Source organism: Schistocerca cancellata, chromosome 2 (genome assembly GCF_023864275.1).
Source record: "Schistocerca cancellata isolate TAMUIC-IGC-003103 chromosome 2, iqSchCanc2.1, whole genome shotgun sequence".
In the NCBI taxonomy this organism is placed as follows: domain Eukaryota; kingdom Metazoa; phylum Arthropoda; class Insecta; order Orthoptera; family Acrididae; genus Schistocerca; species Schistocerca cancellata.
In genome coordinates, this window is record NC_064627.1 from 939,589,282 (window position 1) to 939,610,372 (window position 21,091).

Sequence of the window (21,091 nt, forward strand, 5' to 3'; positions counted from 1 at the left end):
AAGGTGTAAGCTCCGTTGAAGCCATGACACAGATGAGTTTTAGTCACAGTGCGTGGTTCAATATCCACACGACGCTGTGGACGATCTTATTTTATCCGTTGGATACAGACACCCATCGCTATTATAGCGGCTTGGCATGTTAGAGTCGAAAAGCCAAGATCTGACAAACGTATTTCTCAGGGATCGATGATCAAGTCTTGCTCGTTGGCATCGAGAAAGGACTTACTTAACGCGTTTCCGTTTCCTTCGAATAAGCTAGGTCAAACATGTCTCCCGTTTTGCGTCTGTTTGCTTATATGTAAATGATGGCAGCTTCGAAGAGAGTTGCACGAATGTAGCGCTATCTTTTGACTTTTTACGAAGCTGCAAAGTCATCTTTCGATTCATTAGTCCTTTGTGCATGGGAAGGCAAACGATAATGACTTCGAAACTCAATGCTCATGAGTTGCGAAGTGCGGTCTTTGATTCCGTTTCTTTTGGGACAAAGGATCTACGGCTGCTCAAGTTAATCAGGAGTTGTGTTCAGATATTAAGCCTGTAGTATCGAGTGATTTAAAGGTTAGGTTAGACGATAGTGCCGAGACTAAAATTCGGCAAAAAATGTCCATGATGGAAAGCGTAATGGTCGCCGAGGTGTCCACATCCATGAAATCGTGCAACAGGGGGACCGAACGTTGCGATCCGATCGAGGATTGACAACAGGTGCTCTGGCTGTCGAATTTCCTCATATTCGACCCTTTCACGACAGTCATAGAAAGTCTCGGATATCGCAAACTGTATAAAAGATAGCTACCAAAAATCCTTACCAACCAACACGAAGACGCTATCGACAAGATGGTTGTTCTACCACATTTTTGCGGGTGACGATAAGTGAATATCCTACAACACAGCTGCAGAACTGGTAGGTAACGATTTGATGACGACGGAGAACTTGTCAACTCCAGAATGAATCTCATTCTGGAAACATCCCCCAGGCTGTGGCTAAGCCATGTTTCCGCAATATCCTTTCTTTCAGGAGTGCTAGTTCTGCAAGGTTCGCAGGAGAGCTTCTGTGAAGTTGGGAAAGTAGGACACGAGGTAATGGCGGAAGTAAAGCTCTGAGGACGTGCCGTGAGTCGTGCTTGGGTAGCTCGGATAGTAGAGCACTTGCCCGCGAAAGGCAAAGGTTCAAATGGCTCTGAGCACTATGCGACTTAACTTCTGAGGACATCAGTCGCCTAGAACTTAGAACTAATTAAACCTAACTAACCTAAGGACATCACACACATCCACGCCCGAGGCAGGATTCGAACCTGCGACCGTAGCGGTCGCTCGGCTCCAGACTGTAGCGCCTAGAACCGCACGGATACTCCGGCCGGCAACGGCAAAGGTCCCGAGTTCGAGTCTCGGTCCAACACACAGTTTTAATCTGCCAGGAAGTTTCAACTTGTCAACTGGTTCCAGTTCCTGTCCCAGGGAAAGATCTTTTACGCAGAGCGATTGATGTATTTAGAATGTCGATTATACGGCAAAGAGAGGTAAGAAGCCTAATCCGACAACAAAAGTTTTTCTGACGAATATTTCATTTTATGGCTGAACAGCACTTAATTCGCTCTTACGAACTCATTTATCAAGACCAATGTGGATTATATGGTAAGTTTACACTGTTCATCTTTTCCACAATTTCGCGCATGTTTTCCGCATTTGACTTACGAAATTCATAACCTAACATCAAATCCTTTCATGAGAGGAATGTGGATTTCACCTCATTCAAGAGAAAAAAATAAAGCATCTATTAAGACAAGTTACACCTGATGTGGACCCACAGGGCCCGAAATGCATCGTGTACTTAATAAAACACGAAAAGTTGTGACTGAAGGCGCTTTTTAATTCACACTTCCAGTGTATTTCTGTTATTGGTTCTTTTGCAAAATACAGAGCAATAATTACTGTCGATTACTACACAAGTCTTCTGGACAAATTACGAAGACGATGTAAGTATTTTAAGTAGACCGCGAAAAAAAAAATTCGGCTGGTCAATGCAACTGCCCATGGCGCCGTTGACGTGAGAAAATGTCCTCTTCATTATTCGCGTTAACTTAAACTAGAGCGAATGTAACATCCAGGCTGTATTCGAGAGATGATGGTTAAAATTTATCTCTATTAAGGCATTTTCATAAAAGAGGGACATTTTTCTGGTACCGAGCGTTATCAAATGAAGAACATCCCACTTCATTACGTAAGGAAAGAACGTATTACTACCTTAAATTTTTATAATAATCAAATGACCCCAACTGAGATGTTTTACTTGTGCATTAGTGGTTTAACGACGTGGAGAGTCTCATATTTGTGTGTTGATATGTAACTATTTGTCAGACAGCACAGTTCTTTTCCTATGTGACTGAATCAGTTGTGTTAAGATTGTCAACGGATCTATTGCAAAAAAAGTGTGAGAACACAATAGCTAACAGCCAAAAAATTTAAAAAATTAAAGACTCTAATGCGACGCATCTGAACAAGAATCCTGTTCAAAGGGATATACATAGAGAAAGAACAAAGAATACGAAGTAACTGCTAATTGTGCCTACGAATATTTTAAGCTCTCGATCAAAAACTATTGTAAAACCAAAGAACTGAGACTCAGAATCAACGTTTCCGGTCGTCGGCAGGAGATCCGAGCCGTCATGAATGAAAACTAAGGCAACGGCCAATTCACGGATGTCGTAGTTGAAACTTCGGCCAACAGATGGCGTCCGACTCCACTAGCCGCTGCTGGCGAAACGGAGTCATGAGCGCACTATCTCTAGCACTACTACGATGCGCTGATACGTTAGTGTCACATCTACTGCTGCACAGTTGTTCTATTTTTAAGGAGTGCCACAAAGGACAGTCGTAGTCTGATTTGTTTGAGCGAGTCTTATTGAGAACAATTCTTGAGGGTGAACTGTACCATTATTAACGCGGTGTCTTGAGATTTCCGCTTGGCTTGGATAATAAAGTTGAGTGCAAGGCGTAATGTTCCGTGTTTATAGCGCACCTATAGGTTTTTGATGGGATGGGAAGTAGTTCGCCAGTCCAGTGGAACAAATTGTCTCGTTGTTTCAACAAAAACGTAATGTAATTGGCATTTAAATAGTTGTTGTGGAACCGAAAAGAAACATTACCTAAAGGAAGTGAGCCGCGATACTGTAGACGTACCTAGCTTTTCCATATGATCTAGTGAGATTTTCATACTCCCGAGTTACAGAAGCAAACAATTAACAGAAGACAGTCAGTGAAGGCTGGGCTACAAATCTGCTTTGAAAAGAAGCACTTTATGATAAACATAAAATCAGCACCAAGAGATCTGGACATCGGACTAAGAAAATTTAAGCAGTAAGAAAAGTTTAAACACAGCGGTGAATAGATAGATCATAGTTTATCATAAAAATAAGCTGTTGACAAAACAAGAAATTGCATAGCAACTAATTAAAGGCGCCTACAATAAGATATCGGTGTTTTTAAAAGCCAAAATTAGACACTGCTGCACTATTACTGAACCGGAGGCTCTGTAATCAGCAGAGACACTTACAAGTCTAGTGGAGAAACTTGATGCCAAATAAAGAAAGATTTTGCGAAACAACCTGGGTCCCAGCAAAGAAAACAACGAGTACATAAGGCGGTACAAGCACAAACTACACTGCGCAATGGAATTTAAGGACCACTTTTTCGAAACTACGTAACTTCCACCCACTGCTACACTTCAGCCTGAAATTTGGCTCGGAGGTGCCAATACCCTTCCTCTGTAATGGCGCAAAAGAGTGTGGCCCTGCGACGTGGCTCGACGAACGTCATGCTACAAGCTGTTGACACTTGCGAAAGAAAGGCCACAGCTCATAAATTCATGCGGCGTGTAATGTGGGTTAATGATGTCACAGTCACACAGAATCCTACCCAATATCAACACGGATGTGTCACACTATTGGAAGCCTCTGCGATGGAGGTGAGAACCGTGACGCCCAGCGTTGAAATCGTGCGGTTTTCTTGTGAGTGGCCAAGGAAAACATATAAGGCACCACCGCACAGAATCTGCACGAAGAGGCTGCAGGGGGGCGTCATAAAGGGCGTCAATGAAACCAGCTTTTTCCTTGTGGCGTTGATTCCAACGCGTATCACGGTGGCATACGACAGTTTCTAGTGCGATGAGCAACAGGAAGAGGTTCTTTACAACTTCTGACACTGCTGACTCCTTCGGGCGTTTCAACTCATCTCTAAGGACGTTGTGGGGCTCCATTCCCATGTAACGTGATCGAACCCGTTTGGAGAGCAGCTCTCTCGCTTACAGGTTGGAACACGTAGGGACACGTTGGAACACGTAGGTGATCCGAAGCTGCTAAGGCTGCTTATGGTTTTCCAGAGCTCGTATTTTGTGTCCTCCTGTGGAGTGATCATGGATGGATACGACACTGACATATGCGTGAATAAAACGGCAACTCGTCCATCTAAAACACCCCTGTCCGGCAAAATCCTTGCTGGCAGCCACCCACCTTTAGTGAGAATTTAAAAAAAAGTACTTGTACAGACACAATTCGTGACTACGTCCTAGGAGCTTGCAGACCGGCAACCCCTTTGTCATTCGCCGATTCCGGATGGCCTACTATCAGGCGCAACAGTCTGTGGCTCAAGGGCAGCAGCGTAGTCTGGTCATAAATGCCTTGTACTCTCATCAAGGTTTCTGTCTGTACAGGTGCATTTGTAAAAGTCGCAAAAAATGTGGGTGAGCGTCACTGAGGGTTTTGCCTAACTGGCAGGCGGGGAGTCTTACAGGGACACTTGGCCGTTTTATTGATGCTTGTGCCATTCGTCTACACCTACATCTACATTTATACTCCGCAGGCCAGAGGCTTGTATGTGGCGGAGGGCACTTTACGTGCCACTGTCATTACCTCCCTTTCCTGTTCCAGTCGCGTATGGTTCGCGGGAAGAACGACTGCCGGAAAGCCTCCGTGCGCGCTCGAATCTCTCTAATTTTACATTCGTGATCTCCTCGGGAGGTGTAAGTAGGGGGAAGCAATGTATTCGATACCTCATCCAGAAACGCACCCTCTCGAAACCTGGACAGCAAGCTACACCGCTATGCAGAGCGCCTCTCTTGCAGAGTCTGCCACTTGAGTTTGCTAAACATCTCCGTAACGCTATCACGCTTACCAAATAACCCTGTGACGAAACGCGCCGCTCTTCTTTGGATCTTCTCTATCTCCTCTGTCAACCTGACCTGGTACGGATCCCACACTGATGAGCAATACTCAAGTATAGGTCGAACGAGTGTTTTGTAAGCCACCTCCTTTGTTGACGGACTACATTTTCTAAGGACTCTCCCAATGAATCTCTACCTGGCACCCACCTTACCAACAATTAATTTTATATGATCATTCCACTTCAAATCGTTCCGTACGCATACTCCCAGATATTTTACAGAAGTAACTACTGCAAGTGTTTGTTCCGCTATCATATTATCATACAGTAAATGATCATTCTTTCTATGTATTCCCAATATATTACATTTGTCTATGTTAAGGGTCAGTTGCCACTCCCTGCACCAAGTACCTATACGCTGCAGATCTTCCTGCATTTCACTGCAATGTTCTAATGCTGCAACTTCTCTGTATACTACAGCATCATCCGCGAAAAGCCGCATGGAACTTCCGACACCATCTACTAGGTCATTCATATATATTGTGAAAAACAATGGTCCCATAACACTCCCCTGTGGCACGCCAGAGGTTACTTTAACGTCTGTAGACGTCTCTCCATTGAGAACAACATGCTGTGTTCTGTCTGCTAAAAACTCTTCAATCCAGCCACACAACTGGTCTGATATTCCGTAGGCTCTTACTTTGTTTATCAGGCGACAGTGCGGAACTGTATCGAACGCCTTCCGGAAGTCAAGGAAAATGGCATCTACCTCGGAGCCTGTATCTAATATTTTCTGGGTCTCATGAACCAATAAAGCGAGTTGGGTCCAACACGATCGCCGTTTCCGGAATCCATGTTGATTCGTACAGAGTAGATTCTGGGTTTCCAGAAATGACAGGATACGCGAGCAAAAAACATGTCCTAAAATTCTACAACAGATCGATGTCAGAGATATAGGCCTATAGTTTTGCGCATCTGCTCGACGACCCTTCTTGAAAACTGGAACTACCTGTGCTCTTTTCCAATCATTTGGAACCTTCCGTTCCTCTAGAGACTTGCGGTGCACGGCTGTTAGAAGGGGGGCAAGTTATTTCGCGTAATCGTGTGGAATCGAATTGGTATCCCGTCAGATCCAGTGGACTTTCCTCTGTTGAGTGATTTCAGTTGCTTTTCTATTCCTTGGACACTTATTTCGATGTCAGCCATTTTTTTCGTTTGTGCGAGGATGTAGAGAAGGAACTGCAGTGCGGTCTTCCTCTGTGAAACATTGTCGTGATTACGCCACAAGAGGATGCAAAACAGGAGATATCAATCACTTAAATGCATATGTTACCTAGACAAATGTATTTCCAAAATTTCACTATTGTACAGTTATTATTTTTTTGGTGTTGCGATTTTTCTTTCCGTCAGTGTGTAACGAGAAATTGAGCCAATACTGATCCTTGTGGGACCACTGACGCTATAACCCTCAACTGTGACTTTCTTGTTCCGAACGTTACACAGAGTTGGAGGGGTGCCAACGGAAAATAGAGCTGGCATAAGGATCGGCAGAAGCATGCATTCATTCGGTAGTTCGATACGAAACATATATCTGAATGTGTAACGAAAAATGGAGGCAATACTGATCCTTGTGGGACCACTGACGCTATAGCCCTCAACTGTGACCTTCTTGTTCCGAACCTTACACAGAGTTGGAGGGGTGTCAACGGAAAATAGAGCTGGCATAAAGATTGGCAGAAGCACGCATTCATTCGGTAGTTCGATACGAAACATTTATCTGAGACTGAATGGCGAGGCAATATGAACGTAGAGGGCGGCAAACCAGTGACGTGCGAGCCTGAACCAAGGTCAGTGGCAGGGCAGGACTGTGGGGGCGTGGGACACATGTGTGCACGGAGGAAGGCCAAGGCTGCGCTCGCCGCTCACCGCGGGGTGATTACATAAATCTGCGGCACGTGGGCGGCAGTCCAGCTCTGGGCGGAAAGGGAACTGGGGTGGGGAGGGGGGGGGCAGGGGAGGGGGAGGACGCGGGAAGTCGAGAGGATGGACGGTCGCGCACCGCACTTGATTTTGTCGTCACTATAGTCGACATAATCGTCTTGAGATTTTCAACAAATGCTTAGATAATAACTCTTATTTATTGGCCCGTCTCAGTTGCATATTTTTAATTACATGTTTCGATCGCGCTGGATCAACATCAGATCGAAGCAGTTACAACAACGACCGGACTTGTCTACTAAGAATCACATATCAGAGTACTCTGATGCGTAGTTCTACATCTACATTTATACTCCGCAAGCCACCCAATGGTGTGTGGCGGAGGGCACTTTACGTGCCACTGTCATTAGCTCCCTCTCCTGTTCCAGTCGCGTATGGTTCGCGGGAAGAACGACTGCCGGAAAGCCTCCGTGCGCGCTCGAATCTCTCTGATTTTACATTCGTGATCTCCTCGGGAGGTGTAAGTAGGGGGAAGCAATATATTCGATACCTCATCCAGAAACGCACCCGTTCGAAACCTGGGCAGCAAGCTACACCGCTATGCAGAGAGCCTCTCTTGCAGAGTCTGCCACTTGAGTTTGCTGAACATCTCCGTAACGCTATCACGCTTACCAAATACCCCTGTGACGAAACGCGCCGCTCTTCTCTGGATCTTCTCTATCTCCTCCGTCAACCCGACCTGGTACGGATCCCACACTGATGAGCAATACTCAAGTATAGGTCGAACGAGTGTTTTGTAAGCCACCTCCTTTGTTGATGGACTACATTTTCTAAGGACTCTCCCAGTGAATCTCAACCTGGTACTCGCCTTACCAACAATTAATTTGATATGATCATTCCACTTCAAATCGTTCCGTACGCATACTCCCAGATATTTTACAGAAGTAACTGCTACCAGTGTTTGTTCCGCTATCATATAATCATACAATAAAGGATTCTTCTACCTATGTATTCGCAATACATTACATTTCTGAGTATACAAGACGGGTTGCTGACGCAACTAATTGGATCTGAAGATGATCCAGAGTGACAGAAACATGTAGTCTAACTAAAAATATTCATCTGACGGGACAATAAATGAAAATTATATACTTTGTTGTTATGTTAAGTCAGTTAATCTGCTTTATTCTGCAGCTCGGTACTGACCATATTGGCAGCGAAAAGTAAGATAAGAGACAGGAAGCAGAAAAACTAAATTTGGTGTTAAGAAATGGTACAATGGAGAACACTGTACCATAATTCCTACTTCCATTTATTGCACGAATGCCGAATTGAGACAAATGACCGCAGAATGGAAAAAGCAATTAAACTCGCTGATCCAGGCTGAACCAGACAAAAACGTAGACTTAATAACGTTATAGGAACTACAGAATGCAATGACATCTAGCAAGAATAGGAATTCCCTAAGTTGCGACAAAATCAATATAAAACAGATAAAATATACACCCAACATTGAAGAAATAAGAATACTCGATTTTGTGAATATGTGCTGGAAAAGTGGTTATATAACTGAAGTATGGAATGTAGGCCAGATATGCCCAGTTATAAGAAGGAAACAGACATGAATATCAGAATGAATGTCTATACTACAGAGGTATTATCCTTCAGACTTCATGTTGAATGTTAGAATTTCAATAAATCGTCTATCGTGGCACCCACCTCGCTCACAGCCTCTTCACTTCCAATTCTCCGTGCAGGATATTATAAACTCGATCAGTAGAGATGCCTAGAGTCTCAGCAGTCTCACTAATTTATTTTGTCAGTGGTTTTCTCTGTGGTGACCTCAATTGGACAGCCGGAGCGCTCTTCATCTTCGGTGCTTTTGTGACCACATTTCAATTAATTAAGCCAAAAGTAAACGGTCTTCAGTTATGGTGCGGAGTGCGCGTGAACGTAATACAGCTCTGTTTTGATTTGTGTGGCAGTCCAGCCCTTCAATGACAGCATGAAACTCGGTTTTCTCCATTTTTAATTCCAGTCGACACATTGCCCAATTCAGAAGGCTGTCAAGAATGAACTGTAAGCTGTACATTGGAGATATTTCTAAGACAATCCTTAGAATAATTAAGCTTACCAACCATGAAGACACAATAAATATATCCCATTCTTCCATGGAAATTTAGCAGACTTACCAAACCACCTTCACACGTGTCAGAACTCGGCATAACCCTCTTCCTTCTCTCTCTCACCGCCATCAGCAATATAAACTTGACGCTAAACTCTACAGGCACTGATCAACTTAGGGACAGCAAACATTTTGCGAAGAAAAAGAGGTGCTGAGAGGAAGGGAATACACTCTAAGAAAAAAAGACGCACCACGATGGAGTTATGCAAATTCGTATTCATACGGGTATCGACGAAAAATGGAAATGCAAAACTCAAAATGAATTTTTGATGCAGGAAAGCAATTTCACGGCGCAGCTGGCAAGGACAGTGAACAGGTGTCATGTCGATACTAGGGCATAAAAGTCTCTGCGAATTTCATTCCGCGTACACAGGTGAACAGTAACTATGATCCGCTGAGAGACTTGCGAAAACACTCACGGATGTGAAGTTTTTAGAGAATACGTGTAGGTGGGCTCAAAGAAGCCAGCTGGAGAACTCGGCGAATCGCTCGACATCTGAATAGGAGCGATGCCACTATTCGTCGATGTTGGCAGAAAGGGTGAACCATGGCCGAACACAGTGTCGAAAAGGTAGCGGTGAGCCTAATTAGACGATAGCACTTGAGGCCCGGGCAATCAACAGTGAGGCACTCAGAGCCCCAGATTCATTATGATGTTTCGTCCGACGTGAAACTAGTGCATCAATAACCACAAGGACCGTTATCAGGCGGCTCACAAAAAGGGGAGTGGTGTCGGGCACATTCGGCCTAGAATCTCATTGATTGGAGTATAATTGTCTTCCGTGTTGTGTTCGGTTTCGAATTGAGCCCCGCTGACGAGTGAAGTCGTGTTTGGAGACGCCCTGGATTTAGGTGGGATACCAATCTGACTGTCGGCCAACATATGGCGAGACGAGTGACGGTTGTCGTTCGCGGCACCCTTACAGCACAGCGACCCGTCGACGATATTCTACAGCCCTGTTTTGTTGCCTTCATGACAAGTCATCCTGGGCTTACGTCGCAGGAAGATAATGCCCGCCTGCACATGGCGGGAGTTTCTACTGCTCGTCTTCGTGCTTGGCAAACCCTACTTCGATCAACAAAGTCTCGGGTCTCTCCCCAGTCGAGAACATTTGGAGCATTATGGACTTCAAGGTGAATGAGTGCTTCATAGAAGATGTCGTCATTGAATTCGATGGTCAGTTCAGACTGAGCTTGTCGGATTTAGTTCAGTACGTTATCACTCATACTCCCTTTGAATGAGTCCCATAGGTGTCTTGGATTTAAGTCTCTCATTTGTTTAGCTGAGGTTGTGAGTGAGACTTCTTGTAGTATTAATTTCCAGTGGTTGTCTTTTTTCAGTAGTCCTAAGCGTTGGCATACGTCTCTGTGCGCCTGGCATAGGTAGCCGTCAACAGTCTTGAGATCTGTGAAACTTGTTGATCCCCTTAGTTCGTGTAGCAACATCCGGAGATAGAAACATTCGGCGTTGATCGGATGTACGATGTATACCCGGCCTAGGGCGACAGTTTCCATGATTCCTGGATGATCTTCTACTGGAATTTCTTGTTTTCGTAATTGAAAGATTTTTCTTATTGTGTTCCACTTATAATAGGTAGAGACATCGACATATAGTAATGTTTTTGCGATTGGATCCGTTTGGCGTAGTTGGTAAGAAGCTGTTAATGTTTTGTTGCGAGATGGTTCTCTTGCAGTTTTTCTGGCTGTGTCTTTTGTGAAATAAACTCTCTGTCCATTCTCCAGATGTACTGCTAGATATTGCGCAGTTGGTTCGCACTCGTGTATGGAAAAAAGCGAAAATCCGCCACGCTGCTTCGTTACTTTTGATGTATGTTCCCATTTGGTACATAGGGATTTCGTTGTTTCTGTTTTGTTGTTCGCTGTCTTTAGCTATTTGAAAGACTGAGATGTCACTCATTTTTTTCACATACTCACAGACATATCTAATGGATTTTATTGAATTACAGTTTATGTGTGCTCGGAACATTTTGGAAAGTAGTGCGGTATATACTACTACACGTTGATTACCTATTTCCAGTTCGTCGTTGCCTCGTATTCGTGTTTTTGCTGTGAAGCCATCGTTTTTGGGTGACCGTCTTCTGTGTTTGGGATAGCCATCAACTCCGGTTTGTGTGTCGTCCAAGTGTGGTTTTGGGTATTTTTATACATTTTCCATCAAGCATACATGGCGAATTTGGGTTCAATGGCCCGCATGGTCCGTGAATCATATTTGTCCATGGATGAAAAAAAAACATAATCGTTTTCATCTCCGTTAGTGTTGATCGAAATCATTTGAGAGCAGGCGTTACACGCTTTTATATTTTTGAAGAAGGTGTTTTGATTTTGGGATTTCCCGGTCATGTAATGTAAATATTCCTGCAGAGGTACTTCCAGCGGTGATAATCGAATTTTTCCATTCATGCAACAGAATCTACTTCGTCATTTCGCTGTTCTTTTTGTTTTCGTGGTTTTGCTTCAGAACTGGAACGATCTCCTCCTCTTTGAGGTTTGAGCATCGTCTAAAATATAAATCAAATCAACTTTTTACTAAAAAATACACTAAGTACACTATACGCACTTTATTTTCGATTTATACTCAGTCACTGTATCACTTTGACTACTCACATTTCACTTTTGTGTTTTTTCACTCACTCCCCTACTTTTTCGGTTCCTCCTTTCGTAACTGGTAAGAAATGACGTTCGAACCGACGCGACGACGGGTCTTGCATTATATACCCCTACCAATGGATAGCTCCATCAGTGGCGAATTCCATAACATATCAAAAAGTCTTAGAATGGTCCACAATGTTCCAGAAGATTCAACAACATTCGAGAGAGCTCTGGAATGTTCCACAATGATCTGGGATGTTCCGGAACATTCTCGAATCTTCTCGAATGTTCCAGACTATTTCCGAACATCTCGGATCATTGTAGAACGTATTCCGGAATGTTATGGAATGCTCTCGTATGTTCTGGAATGTTTTAGAATACTCTGGAATGTTCTAGAAATTTCTAGAGGGCGAAACTCTCCAGTCCTTATATCTTCAAAAGTACGCCTTTCAGGTAAAAACGGGAACTTTCTTCATAGATGTGTGATATAGGGCTACCACATCATGTAACTAACTCCCTTGATTATACCGGAACTCATTTCCAAGTTTTAGCAGCACGCACATATTTATAAAATATATGGGTTAAGTTGGTACAGAACGCTTTCTTATACTTTAACTAATCCCATTACATCCCACTTAAGATGAATAAACTTCTCTTCCGGTTGTATTGACCTGTATGGAATCCTGAAGTTTGGCAATTTATCATCGCTAAGTGAAAAGTAGTGGAAGTGCCTGTCGTTTGTGAGGCCTACGTTGTTGTTTATTTTTGTCTAAGAGTGTATTTTCCAATTAGGTGGCTCAATAATCACAGGGTTGTGGGACTCCGAGCTGCTAATGTCATACGATTCTACCTTTTCCCCATATTTGCGACTGTGTACCGGCATACTTGGTATCTAGTTCGTACTCATTCCAATGGAGTCGGTGATGCGTTCATCCTATAAGGCGACAATGATCACATAGCGCTATTATCTGGAATTCTTGCACAGCAAACAAATCAGAGTATAAAGTTGCTACCCTCCCGGTCCCATAGTGCCTCTTTGCTCTGTCCTTTTCGCAGACAAGGGTAAGCGAAGTAACGCAGATTGCCTTAACTCGCTGCGCCACCTGACTGTTGTATTTTGCACGAAACTGAAGACAAGTCTATACCCTGTGCACGAAAGCGCACACGATGTTACACAAATGCTGTCGATGGAAGTCGAAGCGACCACTCACACTTGTGCTTTGAACATGTGAATGCGTCTGCTGCTGCAGTGCAATCCGCAGATCCCCCGGAGCGCTGACGAAGTGTTTTCGAGAAGAAAGAAGTCAGAGTATGGCAGCTTGATGCATAGAATTGTTTTAACTGAATAGCTTGAACTGAAGCCAAGACTTCTCGGCAGCGTAACAGGAACGGTCGTAGTACAGCATTAAGCTAAATATGCTGTGCGTTATAACAGTACAGACCACAGTCAACGGCGGAGGGAATTAAAAGAAAAGAAAGTCATAGCGTGTAGGCTTTCACGGCCGGCGTCTTCAGTAATTAAAACTTCCGGGCTAAGAGGCCGTGGTCCAACAGTAGAAATACTTCTTCCTGACTTTTCGTTGCCACCTTGAGTCACCTCAGATGATGTTGCCCGCAGCTGGCAACGAAAAGTCAGGGAGAAGTATTTCTACTATTGGACCACGGCCTCTTAGCCCGGAAGTTTTAGTTACTGAGAAAAGAAAGTGTTCACAGTACTCTCAAGAAAGATAAATCACTGAGGCCTCGAAGAGAAGTGGTGTTGACAGTGATGTCGTTTACGTACCAAAAGTATAGTTTCTTGACAGAGTTCCATAAACCAGTGGCACGTAATCTGAGAATAAACGATAAATTCTCAGAAGAAGTAATTGTTTTCCTCATCGTTGTGTCTTGCTTCTTTAATTTGTGTTGCACAAGGTCCACTAGGAAAGGATAATTATTCTCGCTCACTCCTTAATTAATTTCGAAACGAGTGTTGATCCTCTAAAAGAAATAGTTTTCGAAGAAATGTCAAGCCTTTCCGTCTGCTTATTCTTATTTTCACCCACAATGACCGTTTTATTCTTTTCATATTCTCCGCTGCCGCGGCATACGATGCAGCGGCCACCCAGACAACAAGAATTATTGATTTCCATCTAGCCCTCGACGCCAAGATAGGTTGCTCTCTGCGCGCCCATTACTAATGTCCACTCTGTGGCACGTCTAACCACACGCGACTTTTCCCTTTCGTTCTAGTACCCACTCTGGAATATATTTAGCAGTCTTGTTCCTGTAGGGTGTTTGTAATTAAAGTGCAGCTACTCAGGGAGGTCCAGTGAGGGCGGTAATTATCGTATGGTGGCTAAACTTGGTAAATATGCTAACTTTTTTTTGCGGAGCCGATTTACGGTGGGAAAAAGTTAGCTCCAATTTTTGTGACCAGGCTTCAAATCTGGCGCTACACAGCGTCTCGTCGACCACTCCGGCGCTCATATTGAAGTGACTGTGTAAGCGGCGGTTAATTTTAAAATCAACATTATGACTTTATCACTCGCTTGATATTTTTCTGCCCACGTCCTGCTGCTAATCCATTACACACGTGTTTCTTGCATTCACAGCACTGCCCGGTCCCTGCAGAACGAAGGGGAGCAAGTTCGAAAGTAAGGATGTTACGCCCCGTTGAGACGGAGGTATTAGAGACGGAGCCTAAGTTCGAATTGTGGAAAGAATTAGGTCATGTAGTTTTCAACCATCCCAGCATTTATCATAGGCGAAACACAGAAAACCTGAATGAGAATCGTTGTCCTTCCGAATGCGAGGCTGGTGTTACCATTGCGTTACACTAAACGGTGCATTTAGGACATAGTCATTATAAGAACTTTTTCTTATTCACGCTCTATCGAACATGTAGACACCCTTATAAGCATGAAATTTCTGTATTCTATTAAACTGGTAATTGTCTTGGCGTTATTTTTGACCCACCGGATTGAAATAATAGATTTCGTGCACTCCAATCACGTTTTAAGTTCTGACATTAGTTCTTTATATGGAAATATGGTTCCCTTTATTGTTTATGCCAAGTAATGTGTCCTACAAGTGGGCTAAATTTCGTTGCATTCGGCTGATGCATTTTTCAGTTATCGCTATTTTTCTCTTGATCAGAATAGGCTCAAATTCAAACAAGTAGTATCTGAAGCAGTTGAGAGATTTATACCGAATAAATTAAGAAAATGTGGTACTGATCCCCATGGCACACAAAACAAGTCAGAACACTGTTTCAGAAGCTACGAGAAAGGCACAAGAAATTTAAAAGAACACAAAATTGGTGATGTTTTACTGAAGTTCGAAACTTAACACTGACCTCACTGCGAGATGGTTTTAATAGCTTTCGGAACGAAACTTTGTCTCGAAATCTGACAGAACATCCGAAGGGATTCTGGTCGTATGTAAAGTACACCAACGGCAAGGCACAATCAATACATTCAATGTGCAATATCAGTAGTAATATTACCGATGACAGCGGCACTAAAGTGGAACTATTAAACACAGCTTTCCGAAATTCCTACATAAAGGAAGACGAAGTACGTATATATGCCAAAATTCGAATCAAAAACAACTGCCAACAAGAGTAAGTAACTTAGAAGTAGATATCTTTGATATAGCGAAGTAGCTTAATAATCTTACGAACCTTAGGTCTGTTTCAGAATATGCTGATACAATTATCCTATACTTAGGAATTATATCTAACCGCTCGCTCGGTGAAATATCCGTACCAAAAGACTGGAAAGTTGCATGGTCACACCAATACTTAGAAAGACAATAGCAGTAATCTGCTAAAATACAAACCAATATTACTGACGTCTATTTGCAGTAGTATTTCGGAACATCTACTGTGTTCGAACATTTCGAATTACCTCGAGGAAAATGATATGTTGACATACAGTGAAAGGTGGCTACACTGAGCCACAGCGCCAGAAATCGCGTCAGAGAGTATTGTTCCGCCGCCTCCACTGGCAGTGATTATTGAGACGTAGCGGCAAGCAGTTCTTACCGAGAAGTTGTGGTGGACACTGCTTGTAGCTGAAGTTGGAGTGAGATGGGGTAGTAGTGAGTGTTTGTTCCATGTTTTATGCAGCTATTTGATGGGAGAGATAGCAGATGTTATTCTAATGGAGACATTGTAATGATCAGAGTGCATTTCGTCAATATAAATTAAGGTAACAAACTACTTTTATTTTTCTCTCTCATTATTTCAGTGACCTAAATAATGCATCATTACAGGTTCAGTCAACAAAGCATCTGGCTTGTGTTCTTGTATTAGAGTGTAATTTTGGTTTTCTTGCACAATTATAGTATTTCTAATTTTCTTTTATCACGTCAGTATAATTGGTATTTAAAAATTCTTCTCTTGTTGAAGAAGAACCGTGCCAAATGTGCGTTGAGTCATACTACCACATACAGAACAGCTACACTTATGCTTTGTTGGTTTCGTAGGTTTTATAGTTGCTGGGGACTTAATTAATTAATTGTGTTAACAGAAAATTTCATTTCATTCTTTGTTGTCATTCTAGGCAGTCAGATAGCGTAAAAATTACTAGTCAGGGCCAACCGGTTACGAGACTTGCGTAATCGGACTTACAGCTACTAAAAATATTTGCATTCATATTTATTTTAATTGAGCCCCCATGCAACAGTCAGCACAGATTCTGATATACAGGACATCCAATCCCGTCTGAGGCCTGCGATCATTGTTATTTTAATAATTGGAAACCAATGCTGTACAATCGCAATAAAGTAATGAGATGTTCAATTGACTCTTTTATCAGAACATGTTACGTGTTTCGGGATTACACCCATCTTCGGACATCACAAACTTCAACTTCTTCCTAACCAACCAGGCGAACAGCCTTGACGCCTGGTTGCTTAGGAGCTTCAAGACTGCTTGTGTCGCAGTTATAGTCATATGTTATTGGACACTTTCTTTGAGTTGTCAAGGCTGTACGCCTGGTTGGTTAGGAAGGAGTTGAAGTTTGTGATGTCTGAAGATGGGTGTAATCCCGAAACGCATAACATGTTCTAATATAAGAGTCAATTGAATATCTCATGACTTTATTGCGATTGTACAGCATTGGTTGCCAATGATTAAGCACAGCTTGTGTGAAACACGGCTAGTCCTTTATTCGATCGAAGTAGTGAGCGCTAGCAACAGGGGATCTCATATCTCTTCTTAATTCTAGATTTCCAAAGGACCTCTGACACTATTCCTCACAAGAGGCCTCTGATCACATGGGGTGCCTATGGAATATCACTGAATTTCGCGTCAGAAAGTTCACAGAACGTAGTAGTCGACGGAAAACAATCGAGTAAAATAGATGTTATATCCGGCGTTACCCAAGGAAGTGTTATAGGCCCTCAACAATTTATATAAAGGATTTACGAGACAATCTGAGAAGCCCTCTTAGAGTGTTTCCAGATGATGCTGTCATTTAATATGTAGTAAAGTCACCAGAAGATTAAAACCAATTAGCAAAATGACTTCGGTACTATATGTTGCAATTTAACCGTTTTATAGCGAGGCTGAACCATTAGTGTGTCCCAGTGAGACGTTATGTCAAAATCGGCTGGGGTTCTGTAGTTGTGGATGCCGTCTCCCAACCACACTTATACGACTTTAACGTCAAAATAGTGCAATTAACAAAAATTCCCGAAGCTTGTGCAGCTGTATTGCAACAAAAATACCGTCACAAACACACTACAAATTAGACATTCAAATAACTAACTGTATTTATTATTTAAAGGGTCACCTAGATGAGGTTTGCTGTAGGATAATGGGGTTTATAGCTGGAAAGCAAAACAATAATATCGATTTATTGCGAACAGAGTTCTACATACAGCAAATAAAATTACTACCAAGCAGATACTATCACGTGAACAGCAGTTCTCTGAACATTAACGGTAAACAGCGCCTCATTAGAAGTTTAACTGTATCTTAGTGTACACCTGACACGTTGGAGGGTACATCAAATCTATCTGGAAGACTACATGGAAAACGTAGGAAACATTCGTTATCCGCACAGCTCACAAATGGCAAGTTATGGAGTGCGAGACTCGCGAAATAACACGAGTAATCAAGCAAACCAAGTTGTGCTGCAAATCCTGCATATTGTGAGCCACTCAGATAACGTATAACGCTAATTGCGAAATGCGAGACTTTCTTATAACTTAGCCAACATGCGCTGCAGCGCACAAGTCAGCACCGAATGCAAAATGGCAGAGATGGCAGCAGAGAATAGCTGACACCACGTCAGGACAGGTCCAGATGACCTCTCCACGCCAAGCCCTGAAATGGAATCGTTGTTTCTATGTAACTCACTACGTCTCAAAAAATCCAATCTGGAGGGGACGATCTCCAGGCTTTGCCAGAGCAAGCAGCGATATTTACGCTTTTATCCAGAATGCAGGGGAACCCTGAACAAATTCCCTGTTTGTGACTCACTGAATGCATTTTGGCATCCACTAGCAAGGTTCCACTCGTTGAGAGAGTCCTTCGCGCCAAAGCAATGTGTCGGACAAGATTCACATGATCGAACAGCAGATTTTTGGAGGGAAGGCAACGAATTGTCCCACAACAGGCTAGCAGCGCCATATCGTTCTCTTCTGAGTTTTGTGTACCTGCAAGTAAATTCGTCATATATGGCAATCCTCTGGCAGCTAGTCGGCAACTTCATTCAAAGGAGAAAACCACATTCGTGGCCGAAATGGGCGGCCAGGGGCTCACTGCATGCACCTCCGTGAAAAGCAGCTCCGTCGACGCCGGAGTTCTCCCACCAGGTCCTTTGTGACAGACCTACTGTGGTCAAGCCGAACCGCTACGCGACCGCTCGGCCCTCTCACTTTCCACCAAGACAAACTGAAACCTTCCTCCGTGGCTAGTGTGTTTCTCGAACCTAGCCAAACATGGCCAATATCAACAAGAATATCGCGTAGCAATATGCGATTATACTGTCACAGTCTGTAAGGTGCGAAAAGTGGCAACTGATATGGAAAAGTGTGAGGTCATCCGGCCGGCCGCTGTGGCCGAGCGGTTCTAGGCGCTTTAGTCCGGAACCGCGCTGCTGCTACGGTCGCAGGTTCGAATCCTGCCTCTGGCATGGATGTGTGTGATGTCCTTAGGTTCATTAGGTTTAAGTAGTTCTAAGTCTAGGGAACTGATGACCTTCGATGTTAAGCCCCATAGTGCTTAGAGCCATTTGAACCATTTTGACGTCATCCGCATGAGTACGAAAAGAAATCTGTTAAATTTCGATTACACGATAAATAACACAAAGTTAAACGCTCTTATTTGAGCTAAATAGTTAGGAATTACAATTATGGAGAACTTAAATTGGAACTTCATGTAGGTATTGTTGTGGGGAAAGCAAACCAAAGATTGCGTTGTATTGGTAGAACAGATAGAAGATACAACAGGTCCAGTAAGGAGACAGGCTACACCACTCTTGTTCGTCGTCCGGTAGAGTATTTCTGTGCGTTATGGGATCCTTAGCAGATAGGATTGCCAGAGGACATAGACAAAATTCGAAGGACTGCTCGCCTTGCATTATCGTGAAATAGGGGAGAGAGTGTTACGGATATGATACGCGAATCGGAATGGCAATCAGTAAAACTAAGGCGTTTTTCGTTTCGGCGAGAACTTTTCACGAAATTACTGTCACCAACTTTCTGCTGTGAATGTAAAAATACATTGACGGAAAAAAATTTGCAACACAAACGAATAATTCGTATAGAGCAATGAAAATTGAAGATGTTGAAAAAATCAGTTAACCAGTTGCAAAACAAAGGTTTATTAGCCCTTGACCTATTTGTCGATATTTCTAAAAAATATCTTATTCAGAAGCAGTGGGCCTAGTTACATCACATGAAGGTAAATTACATGTAACAAAGCCCACTCCTTCAGAAGAAGATATTTTTAGAAATATCGAAACCTAGATCAAAGGCTGAAACGTCCCCTTAGAAAAATTATGATGACAGTGCTGGAAAAACTCTTACATTATTTGATACAGAAACAACTGAGTAAAACACAACTTATGCAGACAGGTCTCTCTTTACTTATCCTGATCATCGCTAAACTGACACACAATATTCTTTGCGCAACGCAATCTGTCTTTCAATAATCCCTACAAAAGAATTGCCCCCCTGACTAACAATAACCTATACCTTTCATGGATCACGTACCTCACAAAAAACTTCGTTACTCCAACTACTGCAATACAGCGAGCGCCAATACTGCCAGCTAAATAAAAGATTCTAGCTACTGAAGGCACTAGCTACTGATAAGCATAGTTAGCAAATGAAAGATTTAGATAGAGAACAGACAATGTATTTACCTTAATAGCGTTAATATATATATATATATATATATATATATATATATATATATATATATATATATATATATATATATATATATTGGATGTCACAAAATTATATATATATATATATGTCACAAAATTATATATAATTTTGTGACATCCAATTTAATAAATTTCCTTCTTCTGACGGACACACGTCCGCTCAAAACTTTGGCATCTCTGTGTGTGTGTGAAATCGTATGGGACTTAACTGCTAAGGTAATCAGTCACTAAGCTTACACACTACTTAACCTAAATTATCCTAAGGACAAACACACACACCCATGCCCGAGGGAGGACTCGAAACTCCGCCGGGACCAGTCGCACATCCATGACTGCAGCGCCCAAGACCGCTCGGCTAAACCCGCGCGGCTCTGGCATCTCTCTTCTCACATCCACCACTGCTGGCGGCTCACCTCCAACTGCCCAGCGCTACGCGCTGTTCACATCGAACTGCCCAACTCTACACACGCAAATATTCCAACAATGAGTCCAACCAGCCACAGACTGCACACAGCGCAGTCAGCGATTTTCATACACAGCACTACGTGGCATTACCAACATAAAAACCCAAACAGCCTACTGTTGTTGTTGTTGTGGTCTTCAGTCCTGAGACTGGTTTGATGCAGCTCTCCATGCTACTCTATCCTGTGCAAGCTTCTTCATCTCCCAGTACCTACTGCAGCCCACACCCTTCTCAATCTGCTTAGTGTATTCATCTCTTGGTCTCCCTCTACGATTTTTACCCTCCACGCTGCACTCCAATACTAAATTGGTGATCCCTTGATGCCTCAGAACATGTCCTACCAACCGATCCCTT